Below are 13,233 nucleotides of genomic sequence, written 5' to 3'. Positions count from 1 at the left end.
AATCTCTCAAAACTAACTTTGTCCTTTATACATGGTAGGAAAGCTGGGTGCAGTAAAAAGATAGGTTTTGGACCATATTGAACTTATTGCAAGATCCTACTTTACCATCCCATAGGTGTATAAGAGAGCAACTCATTTGTCCCTTCTGCACTTCAACTTTCTCATCTATTCCTGGTGGCATGACTCTACCAGAAACCAATTATCATCGTCTTTTGTGTGGACTACAGAAGTGGTCTCAGGAACTCCCACCTCCCCACGCCAGCCATTCTCCATCTATTCCCCTCATTGTATCCTTGATGAGCTCTCCAAAAACATATCTGATCATCTTCCTGAATTAACACCCCCCAAGACTTCCCTGTCCTTAGGTAAAGTCTGAATTCCTGAGCATGGCTTGTTTCTTTCCTGATCTATCCGCACCTCTTTCTCCCATCTCATTTCTCTTACCGCTCCACACATCCACTTTTTCTTATTTATTCTGTAGGTATATTAGTCTTTCTTTACTTTCTCAAGTTAGCAACCACTTCGTTCAGGATAATTTCCTGCATTACTCCTCCTTCCTCAAAATTCCTATTTATCTTTAGAGTACCTTCTTTATGCTTTTATGTATCATACTAATAATAGAGATTGAAAAAAAAAAACAAAAATAACTTTTGGTCCCACTCAACAACGCATGGGTCCTTAGTTCCCCAACCAGGAATTGAATCCACACCCCTCCACTGGGAGGCAGAGTCTTAACCATTTGACTGCCGTGGAAGTCCCTTAATCAAGCTTTTTATTAATTCCTTGATAAACGTTGATGGGTCTACGTTTTCACTAGATGACATGAAAGTGAAAGTATTAGTTGCTCAGTTGTGTCTGACTCTTTACGACCCCCTGGACTATAGCCCACGAAGTTTCTCTGTCCACGGGATTGTCCAGGTAAGAATACTGGAGTGGGTTGCCATTCCCTTCTCCAGGGGATCTTCCTGACCCAGGGATTGAACCTGGGTCTCCTGCATTGCAGGCAGATTCTTTACCATCTGAGCCACCAGGAGCATGGGGCAAAGACGATGACCACATTTGTGATTTTCGTATCCCAGCACCTTAGCCCAGTGTTGGTACATCGTAAGCCCTTGACACCTATTTGCTGAATAGATTAAAAGAAATTGGCAGATGACCCAGTTTTCAGATCAGCATTGTGCCTTCTCTTAAGAAACATTTATGTCTGCTATCTTACAGATTAGGTGCCGGTTGTAGGGTAACTACAGGAACAACCTGTCTATCCTTTCTGAAGTTTCTTTACTCTTTCCTGAATGATGAAGCCTCCTAGATCCCACCTCAATGAACAAAGCTCAAGTTTTTACTACTAATTGCTTTAAGTTTGGCTTGTGTGATCTAATCACTAATTGGATGCTTGCATTTAAGAAAGAAAGATAGCTAATTAACAGAAACCAGTACTGCCAATATTAGGGGTCAGACCTTTATATGTAGCAGCATGGTGATGGGAGACCGACGGTGAAGTTTAGAAAGTCTTTGGGAACTTAAATAGGTTTTTCACTCAGAGAGAAGTTGAAACAACACACCCAAACCTAAGAGGGAGGATGCTTTCTGACAGAGGATGAATCCATGGGCCCTGGGAACCTGTGCCTTCTGTGTTTTGTCAGCAGTCAGAAATGCTCAAAGTTTAAAATGTAATTACTAGAAATACGAAATGAAGGCTCATGAGCCACTTATGAAATTGTCCTAGAATAGCCAAGGTGATCACAAGTGAAAAGAAACAGAAAGTTTTACTCACACGGGTTGGGCCAAATTTGGCCTTACACAAGAAAGCTGAGTGCCAAAGAACTGATGCTTTTGAACTGTGGTGGTGGAGAAGACTCTTGAGAGTCCCTTGGACTGCAAGGAGATCCAACCAGTCCATTCTGAAGGAGATCAGCCCTGGGATTTCTTTGGAAGGAACGTTGCTGAGGCTGAAACTCCAGTACTTTGGCCACCTCGTGTGAAGAGTTGACTCATTGGAAAAGACTCTGATGCTGGGAGGGATTGAGGGCAGGAGGAGAAGGGGATGACAGAGGATGAGATGGCTGGATGGCATCATGGACTCGATGGACGTGAGTTTGAGTGAACTCCGGGAGTTGGTGATGGACAGGGAGGCCTGGTGTGCTGTGATTCATGGGGTTGCAAAGAGTCGGACATGACTGAGCGACTGAACTGAACTGATTCTATGTGCTTAGTAGATTCTTACTGAATGAATTTCTCATATAAGAAATAAACAGAAAAAATAGATTTCTATATAACCTTTATTAAAAGGTGTAAAAGAAAACCTGAATAAATGGAGAATGTAATACCTAATTCTGCTGCTGCTGCTGCTGCTGCTGCTGCTGCTGCTAAGTCGCTTCAGTCATGTCCGACTGTGTGCAACCCCATAGACGGCAGCCCATCAGGCTCCCCCATCCCTGGGATTCTCTAGGCAAGAATACTGGAGTGGGGTACCATTGCCTTCTCCAAATACCTTATTCATGGGTAGGTAAATTCAATGTCATAAAGATACCATTTCTCCTCAATTTCATCTATAGATTCAAAGCTATTCCAATCAAAGCCCTAATAGGTTTTTTCCAGGGAAAATCAACAAGCTGCACCTAAAATTCACATGGAAGAGTCAAGGGCCAAGAATAGTCAAGTGTTTTTGGAAAAAGAGATGGAAAAGAAGAAGAACTGATTTGCTTTCACAGATTTACTCTAAAACTCTCTGTCATTTTGATAATGGCTTTGTTTAAGTGTTTGCTGGTTCTGCAAGATGGTCCTTCAGGGAACTAGTTTTTGGCAAACTTGCCTAGAGTCAGTGTATACTGAGGGATTAATTTGAATGAAAGTGAAGGCATGCAGTGTGAACTTGCTGTCTTGGAGCTCAGCTCTGACCACACTGACGCTGAGCTGCAGCTCGGGGCAGGAGAAAGAGCAGGGGTCAGATGTGCCAGACTGAACCCCTGGCTCTGCCTTCAGGAGCTCTGAGATCTTGCATCAGTTACTGGATGTCTCTGAATTTCAATTTCTTAATCTGTCAAATTCAATTAATAAAAGCCTAGCTTGGGAAAACAACAACAACAACAACAACACCTCACTGTTGGGCTGTATTCAGTTCAGTTCAGTTCAGTCGCTCAGTCATGTCCAGCTCTTTGCGAGCCCATGAACTGCAGTACGCCAGGCCTCCCTGTCCATCGCCAACTCCCAGAGTTTACCCAAGCTCATGTCTATTGAGTCGGTGATGCCATCCAACCATCTCATCCTTTATCATCCCCTTCTCCTGCCGCTCTCAATCTTTCCCAACATCAGGGGCTTTTCAAATGAGTCAGCTCTTTGCATCAGGTGGCCAAAATATTGGAGTTTCAGTTTCAACATCAATCTTTCCAATGAACACCCAGGACTGATTTCCTTTAGGATGGACTGGTTGGATCTCCTTGCCGTCCAAGGGACTCTCAAGAGTCTTTTCCAACAACAGTTTAAAAGCATCAATTCTTCAGTGCTCAGCTTTCTTTATAGTCCAACTCTCACATCCATACATGACTACCGGAAAAACCACAACCTTGACTAGATGGACCTTTGTTGACAAAATAATATCTCTGCTTTTTAATATGCTGTCTAGGTTGGTCATAACTTTCCTTTCAAGGAGTAAGTGTCTTTTAATTTCATGGCTGCAATCACCATCTGCAGTGATTTTGGAGCCCAAAAGTTAGCCACTGTTTCCCCATCTATTTCCCATGAAGTGATGGGACCAGATGCCATGATCTTAGTTTTCTGAATGTTGAGCTGTATTCAGCTGCATTTAAAATCTGTTTATTCAAGTTAGAAATTGCTTCCTGTAAAGTATGAGTTGCTCACTCAAATGTCTACAGGGGCCAAGCAGATAATGCCCACGTGTGTAGCAGCTGTAGAGCAGATGATGGGGAGGGGAAATTACAGCGAACTGTGAGTGAGCATGTAACAGGGCTGTAGCCAGCCCTGCCCACACATCCCCAGTCTGCAGCTTCAGTTTAGGAGTGAAGAACCTGGTTTGGGGGTCAAAAGAGGAGTAAAGATGAGCTCTAGCTCAAGTTCTGTCTCCCACCACAGTGTGACCTAGGCATGTTATTTCTTTTTTCCTGGGGCTCATTTTCCCACCTTTAAAATGGAAAGATTGGACTCTCTTGGGGTGATTGTAGCTCTTAGATTCTACAGTGCCTGTCTATGACTCCAATGCATAAAGGCACTTGCCAGTCTCACTTCTTGAACTGGAAATGAAAGAATCTCACTTCTAGGATTGAAATACCAAGGTTCACAGCTCTGCCACTTACTAAATGCCACTTGAAAATGTCCAGGAAACTCATTCCCTTCAGTTTCTATCACCAAAAATATGAAGGAAGAGTATTTATATCCTCTAAACAGAGTTGGGGTGATGGTGTGGTAACTGGCTATGAAAGTGTTTTGCAAACAAAGCAATGATGGGAAGGGAGGTGGATAACTGGTTTATCACGTCCCAGCTAGCCAACACTTAAATTATTTGAAAAGCCAGCTTTCCTGGGATGGAGGCCCTGCTCTTGTCATTTTACAGTGGAGAAAACTGAGATTTCAAATTGTGGGGCCAGGGATGGAAACCTTCTCCTCCTACTTCCAAGGACCATTCATTTATTCCTCAGATGCAACGGCCACGTCCAGTGCTGGGAGCCTAGCCCTTTTCACCAGATCGTGAGTCACATGCAGAAGTTAAAAGCAGCGATTATATATCCAACCAGCTATCAGGCAGGGCTTAGATTCCTGTAAATAAGGTAGTCAGCCATGTTTGTACAGAGCAAGATTGAAGACCATCTCTACGCCTGCTGTTTTAAATGTCAGGTTGCAGGCGGGCAGCCTGAGACCCACAGTTCTTGGACATGGGCTGGAGAAGGCCTGGGACCCCAGGTGAACTCTCTGCTGACTCTGGCAGGGCACAGCTGCTGAAAGGGATCACCTCTCATACTTTTTATGAAACCAACATGCTGCTCTGGCCCCAGGGAACACAGGTCAGCAACTTCATGAATTTACCCTTTTGCTTGTAATCCAGTTGCAGTGGTGAAATATTGTGTTGCCTAGGGCAGGGCTATTCCTGGCTTTTAGTTGCTTGAATTACCAAGTTTCCTTTTTAGAAGGTAGGAAGATTTATTGAATGTCTACCAAGTGTCCGGCATAATGCCACTCACTTTCCATGAATGATTTTATTTAACCCTTACAAGAACTGTAGGCATTAGATTCCATCACTTCAATTTATCAGATAGTAAAGGGGAGGCTCAGCTAGGATAAAGAAATGTATCAGATTCCACAGATTTAGTGAGTCAGAATCGCTGGCTTTTTGACCTCCAAATCTAACTCTTTCCACAACACCAGTCTGCCCATCGAAGTGACACTGATGACAAATATGCCTGTGAAAAACCAAATAGAGTTTCATTTATTAATGGTCTGCAGTGGAAGAAGACTGCCAGCCCAGCCAATAGGAAACTCATTTGTTTTGTAAACAGAGAATAATTCATTCATTTGCTAATGTTCTCTCCCAGATAAACTTGAGCCTGTTCTGCCTTTAATCTGTCAGAGAGCTTGAAAGCAAGAATGTCCCCATACTCCATGCCTCTGAATATATATCCCACTTGGGACATGCAGGAATGGTTCTTCCTTTGTCTCAATATCAAAACACAGTTTATGTCTTGACAGGTGTATATACCTGTCAACATGTATGCATGTTGAAAAATATAAATAAGTACAGAAAACCAAACCCCTTGGGTTACCCAACTGCTCCATTTTCAAAGAAAATGAAAGAGAGGATAATTTAAAATGAATAAAAATATACTTCCCATTTGGAAGCCTGAAATCGACAGTGTTTACCAGAAATTATATGAGTGAAGAACTCAGGCTTCCATTTGATTGTGGGTTTGAATTGGCGCCTGGGTACTGAGATTCTTCCTTTGTGAGCGATTGCTATTGCTAAGGGGAGCTGGCAGTGTGACCAGGCCGAGGGAAGGGATAAAATGATTAGGTCCAGGACTTCACTGCTAAGCTTCTTCCTCTGAGATTTAGAAACCATCTCTCTTTCAGCCTCTTAATGTTTCCTGAACACCGTGAATTTCTCCAGGGGGCTTTATGGCCAGAACTGATCGCATTCAATTCTCCAGGGAGGAAATAGGCAGGTTTGTCTTATTTATTTATTTATTAAGTAAAGAACAGGAAACGGAGAGGAGAGTTCTCTTATCTTGATTGTAGTGGTTGAGGATGGCTAGAAAACCTGCGAGTGACCGGCCCTCAGCCTGGATCAAACTGCCTTTACCTCTCTCTTCTTGTTCCTCTTCATCTTTTTTTCCATCCACGCCTTCCTTCTCCCTTTTTCTTTTTTCTCTTTCTTCCTTGCCCTAATCTTTGGCAGCGGACTTTAAGCCTCTGATGTGGTCAGTCTCTTCTGGCTAAAAGGCACCAAGTCTCCCTCAAGATGCTGCAGGAGAAAGCATGGTATCATAAGGACTGGAACCAGAAAGCAGTCAGGCCTGAGGGTGCATGGCTAAGAACAGGCACATCCTCCATCTGCCACTGAGGACCTCTCTGTTCTCCCCATCCAGACACATTGATGCCTCTGTACCTACTGCTTCCTTGAACTTGGATTTACTGCAGCCTCTCAAGTGTGTGAATCTTCTTCATGGTCCTGGCTCATCCTCACTTCTCTCTTTACTTTTTCTCACTTTTCACTCCTGCTTCTAACTACATCATGCCCTTCATCGTTCCTAGTTGAGAATCCCAAAAGGAATCTGTCTGTCATATTAGGATTCTCCAGAGAAACAGAACCAATAGGAAGGGTAGACATATAGAGAAATAGGATAGGTGGAATGCTTCATAGATAGATAGACAGACACATATGGAAATTTATAATAAGAAATTAACTCATGTGAATATGGATGCTAAGTCTCAAGATCAACAGTTGGTAAGCTGGACATCTGGGAAGAGTTGATGTTTCAGACTGAGTCTGAAAGCAGGAAAAACAAATTGATGTCCTAGCTCTAGGCAGTCCAGACAGAGGGGTTCCCTCTTTCTCAGGCTTTTTGTTCTACTCAGGCCTTCAACTGATTGGATGAGGCCCACTCATATTAGTAAGGCAGTCTGCTTTATTCAAGTGGATACGTAAAATTAGCTATCCCATTGCCCCAAGTCCCTGGGGCTTCTCTCTGCTCCCTCCCTCTCACCTCTCCCACTTGATTTCCCCTAGGCAATTGGTCTGGTCCCCCTTTGAACTGCCTGCTATAGGCCCATATGTTCACTTCTATCCAGTCACCTGAGGCTGAGCAGTAAACTCAGGGGACACATCAGGCAGCCACCTATGGTTGTCCCTTAACAGCAGCTTGAGGGGGGCAGTTTCCTTTAGGAGAAGACTGAGGTGAGACTAGTGTAAAGATAAATTGTTAAGAGAAGCTCTACAGTCCAAACAAAAGTAAGTGAGAGGCATTTGTGTGGCTAGAGCTGCCAAGTTGGTCATACATTTTATTGAGTGCAGGGTCTTGCTAGGCACTGTAGATTCAAAGGTGAAAGGACATGACCTTCACATCCCTAGAAGCAGGGAGTAGGAGAGGCAGATTGAGGATCCCTGTAGCTCAGTAAATATAAAACATTAATTTACAGGACATCTTGAAGATCTAGTACAACTCTCTGTCTCCCAGGTCAAGAAATGGAAGCTTGGAGAGGTTAACAGACTTGCCTAGGGTCACATAGCCAATTACAGGTAGAGATTTTATTTCATTTATTCAATACAATTACCATGTATTGAATATATATTATTTGTTTGAGATTGGGCTAGACCCTTTCATGTTATTATTTCATTTAAATCTTATTATAGTGGTGTGAGATAGGCTTTATCCAGAGGAGAAACTTACATTTCAGAGAGGTCTGTTTACCCACTCAGAGTCACATAGGTATGTAGGAGAGACATGAAAGAAGGTCTCCTGTGATGTCAGTGTTGCAAACAAAGACAGTGTTAGAGATGATAAGTGTAGCATCAAAATATCTTCCAAAAACCTTCCAGCACTCATGAATGTGACTGTCACTTGCTCCTTGGTAGAGCAGATGTTGAGTAAACAGAAAAAGAGCAATAGGAGGGACATCGTTGAGAGACTGGCTAGAAAGAGAATGCGATAGAAACTCAAAATGGGAGATGGGTTAGACACCTTCAATATGATCAATACCAAATGCATTTTCATTGAGAATTTTGAATAGCTCAGGAAAAGGTCCACTTTCACAGGTGGATTAGGATGACTCAGCAACAAAGAGGAGAGGATGAGAATCAGGTAGAGCAGTGAGACAAGGCCGGCTCAGTGCACTAATGAGAAATTCTGTCCTGATTTTCCTTTACCTTAAAGACCTCTGTTGACCAAAGAGTTATTTGAAATATCACGCATATTGATTTTTCCCCCAGGCTAGGTTTGCAATCTTTCCTGGGATAAGAGCATTCAGACCAAAATGATGACTGAGTTACAAGCTTCTGCAAAATAGGAAGGTTGTCCTGGTCAGTTGAGTGAGCACAGAGGCAGGACAATGTGTCTGGTTGTCATGCTTCAATTTCTCATGTTGGTGTTGGATTTCTCTATCTCCTTCCTCCCTGTCCCATTCCCTGTGCCCTCCCTTTCCTATTTCTTCCCATCTTCCTCTGTTTCTTGCCCTATATTTTGATAATGTGGTGTACGGAATAAGGACCACAACACAGTTACATGAGTCAACAGGCCTCAAAGTTAGGATGTAATACAACATAGAATGGAGAAGACTCTGCAGCTGGAAAGGGCATGCCTGTCAATAGGAGCAGTGGTTACTCAGCTCCAACTAATTGTTGCCATGCTCAGTTATGGACCCAGTGCTGCCAACTCTTCCAACTTTTGAAAAGAACCTGGAAATCCAGATTTACCTTTACAAAACACTCTATCTTTTTTTTTTTTCAAGTGGGATCAGTTAATTCTTTTACAAATTCTTTCAGGCCAGTTTTGACCCATGTACCTCCAACTTCTGATGACTAGTGTATTAAAAAATGCAGATCAAATCCTAGCTTCACTGCCTCTAGCTTGTGTGATTCTGAGCATGTCTCTTAACCTCTCTGTACCTTCCTTTCATGACTATCAGTATTAGAAGATGACATATAAAATGCCAAGTTCACTGTCTCACTCAGAGTATATACACCGTAGATAATAATTCCCTCCCTTCCCTTCCACTCCATCCCACAATGATACTGTTTTAATCATGTATACTTCCAATTCCCAAGAGGAATATTTGGTCTATTACAAGACCAGTGTTTTCTGCAACATCAGCCTGAGTTCCTCCTGCAAATGATCGTATCACAAGAGCTCAGGGTGTATTCTTACCCTGTTTTGTTGAAAGCCATTTCCCCAAAATGCATTTTACGTGGGCAATGAGTCTCTATTCATGCACAATTTCACATGAAAAGATTTGCCCTTTTCATCGTACGCATGGCTTGAATCGGCCAGCCTGAGTGAAAATATTTCCCTTCATTAGCATGCAAAATGATGTCACTGGCCTGGAACCCGGGTGGATATGGCCATGGACTCATAGAATCCTGGCACTCCAAGAATTCTCAGAGGAGACCATCTAGTCCAACTTTCCACACAATGGTCCTTTAAATGCAGCTTAAGCATCTCTGTAGGTGGTAGGGCCTCATTATTGTAGGAAGCTGCCCTGGCCACTCTGGTTATTTGAAATATTTTCCTTGTCTTGAATTTAAATCTGAATTTTGGTAACTTGTGCCCATTGGTTCAGATATACCCTCCAGCAATACTGAGAGGAAATTTAATCACAGTTCAATCTGGGATCCCATTAAATAAACATAAGAGCAAGAACACACATCACATATCAGGACTGTTCTCAATGTTTTACCTATGTTTACTTACTTAACATTCTCAAAACCCTATAAAGTATGCACTAATAAAATGCTCTCATTTTTTGACATTCAGATTGTCTTTATTTATGATTTTAAATTTAGTTTTAATTGGAAGATAATTGCTTTATAATGTATTGGTTTCCGCCATGCGACAACGTGAATCAACCATAAGTATACACATGTCCCCTCCCTCTTGAACCTCCTTCACACCTGCATCCCATCCCCCCACTTCTAGATTGTCACAGAGCACCAGGCTGAGCTCCTCATGTTGTATAGCGACTTCCCACTAGCTAGCTATTTTACAAATGGCAATGCATATGTTTCAAAAGCGCTCTCATTTTAAGAATGAGGAAACTTGAGGCACAAAGCAATTAAGGACATGCCTATGGTCTCACAGTTTGTGCAGAGGCAGGAAGGCAGCCTGGGCAGTCTAGCCACAGAGTCCATGTGCTTCGAGACAACATCCTCCTGCCTCCACCTGATGAAGGACCTGCCTCAAGAGCTAATGTCCAGGACCAAGCTCTTCAATGTCAACCAAAGTCAGATTTATATCCTACTCTATCACTTCCTCCTAGAGAAAACTTGGCCACCCTACTGCATATCCCAGACCTTTAAAGGAGGGTAATGCTGCATCTCAGATGTCTTGGGAGTCCAATCTCTGTAAATCCTAGAGTAGGACCTGGCAAGTAGTAGACATGCAGTAGGTTTTTGTTGACTAAGTGATAGTTATCTGGAATATTTCTCTGCCATAAAAAATGAAATGATGCCATTTGCAACAATCTGGATGGACCTAGAGGTTATCACACTCTAGGAAGCAAACCAAACAAAGACAAATATCATATAATATCACTTATCTATGGAATCTAAAAAGAACTGATACAAATGGACTTATTTATAAAACAAAAATAGACTCACTGACATAGAAGCCAACCTGATGGTTAGTAAAGGGGAAGGATAAATGAGGAGTTTGGGATTAACATATACATACCACTATATGTCTTTTAGGATTTGAAATAGCTCAACTGGAATTCCATCACCTCCACTAGCTTTGTTAGTAGTGGCCACAGGACTAGAAAAGGTCAGTTCTCATTCCAATCCCAAAGAAAAGCAATGCCAAAGAATGCCGAAACTACCGTGTAATTGCACTGACCTCACACACTAGTAAAGTAATGCTCAAAATTCTTCAAGCCAGGCTTCAACAGTACATGAACTGTGAAATTCCAGGTGTTCAAGCTGGATTTAGAAAAGGCAGAGGAACCAGAGATCAAATTGCCAACATCCGCTGGATCATTGAAAAAGCAAGAGAGCTTCAGAAAAATATCTACTTCTGCTTTATTGACTATGCCAAAGCCTTTGTGTGGATCACAACAAACTGTGGAAAATTCTGAAGGAGATGGGAATACCAGACCACCTGACCTGCCTCTTGAGAAACCTATATGCAGGTCAGGAAGCAACTGTTAGAACTGGATATGGAGAAACAGACTGGTTCCAAATCAGGAAAGGAGTATGTCAAGGCTATATGCTGTCACCCTGCTTATTTAATAATTATTTATACTGTCACTCTGCTTATATGCAGAGTACATCATATGAAATGCTGGGGTGGATGAAGCACAGGCTGGAATCACGATTGCCAGGAGAAATATCAATATCCTCAGATACGCAGATGATACCACCCTTATGGCAGAAAGTGAAGAAGAACTAAAGAGCCTCTTGATGAAGGTGAAAGAGGAGAGTGAAAAAGTTGGCTTAAAACTCAACATTCAGAAAACTTAGACCATGGCATCTGGTCCCATAACTTCAGGGCAAATAGATGGAGAAATAGTGGAAACAGTGACAGACATTATTTTCTTGGGCTCTAAAATCCCTGTGGATGGTGACTACAGGCATGAAACTAAAAGACACTTAGTACTTGGAAGAAAAGTTATGACCCACCTAGACAGCATATTAAAAAGCAGAGACATTAGTTTGCCAACAAAGGTCCATCTAGTCAAAGCTATGGTTTTTCCAGTAGTCATGTATGGATGTGAGAGTTGGACTATAAAGAAAGCTGAGTGCTGAAGAATTGATGCTTTTGAACTGTGATGTTGGAGAAGACTCTTGAGAGTCCCTTGGACTGCAAGGAGATCCAACCAGTCCATCCTAAAGAAAATCAGTCCTGAATATTCACTGGAAGGACTGACGTTGAAGCTGAAACTCCATACTTTGGCCACCTGATTCAAAGAACAGAGTCATTTGAAAAGACTCTGATGCTGAGAAAGATTGAAGGCGGGAGGAGAAGGGGATGACAGAGGATGAGATGGTTGGATGGCATCACCAACTCAATGGACATGAGTTTGGGTAGACTCCGGGAGTTGGTGATGGACATGGAGGCCTGGCATACTGCAGTCCATGGGGTCACAAAGAGTTGGACATGACTGAGCCACTGAACTGACTTACAACTATATATAAAATAAGTAACTAACAAAGCCCTACTGTATAGCACAGGGAACTCTTTTCAATATCTCATAATAAACTATAATGGAAAAGAATCTGAAGAATACATATATGTATATAACTGAATCACTTTACTGTACACCTGAAACTAATACAACATTTTAAATTAACTATACTTCAATCAAAATTAAAGAGAAGAAGCAATGACGTTTATCAAGATTTAAGACAATGCATTACCAAGCCTTTAATCTTTCTTCCCATGCCAGTCTGTCCAAAACCCCTCTTCCTATTCACTGTTCACATTTCTATCAAAACTCTGTTTTTCTGTTGCTTTGAGCATGAAGGACATTTCAGGACTGTCTCACCTTGTTCGTACTGCAGTGTTATTCTCAGGAGTTCAATGCTCTCCTCCCCTCATTTCAGCTAAGTCTCTGCTAATACACTTCTCTGCTGCTGCTAAGTCGCTTCAGTCGTGTCCGACTCTGTGTGACCCAATAGACGGCAGCCCACCAGGCTCCCCCGTCCCTGGGATTCTCCAGGCAAGAACACTGGAGTGGGTTGCCATTTCCTTCTCCAGTGCATGAAAATGAAAAGTGAAAATGAAGTTGCTCAGTCATGTCAGACTCTTAGCGACCCCATGGGCTCAGCCTACCAGGCTCCTCTGTCCATGGGATTTTCCAGGCAAGAGTACTGGAGTGGGGTGCCATTGCCTTCTCTGATACGCTTCTCTATCTCTATCTAGTCCCTATTCTGTTCCAGTTACTACCTAAGGAACCAAGGATACATATATGAACTAAGATAAAAGTTTTGCCCTAAGGACTCCTCAGGTAGAATAGGGTTCATGATGCAAAGCATTATGGAAAGTAAAAATGGGAACATGAGGAGGAAGGTCAACTCTA

The sequence above is a fragment of the Ovis canadensis genome, chromosome 1, assembly GCF_042477335.2.
Source record: "Ovis canadensis isolate MfBH-ARS-UI-01 breed Bighorn chromosome 1, ARS-UI_OviCan_v2, whole genome shotgun sequence".
Lineage (NCBI taxonomy): Eukaryota > Metazoa > Chordata > Mammalia > Artiodactyla > Bovidae > Ovis > Ovis canadensis.
This window is presented reverse-complemented; position numbering follows the sequence as displayed.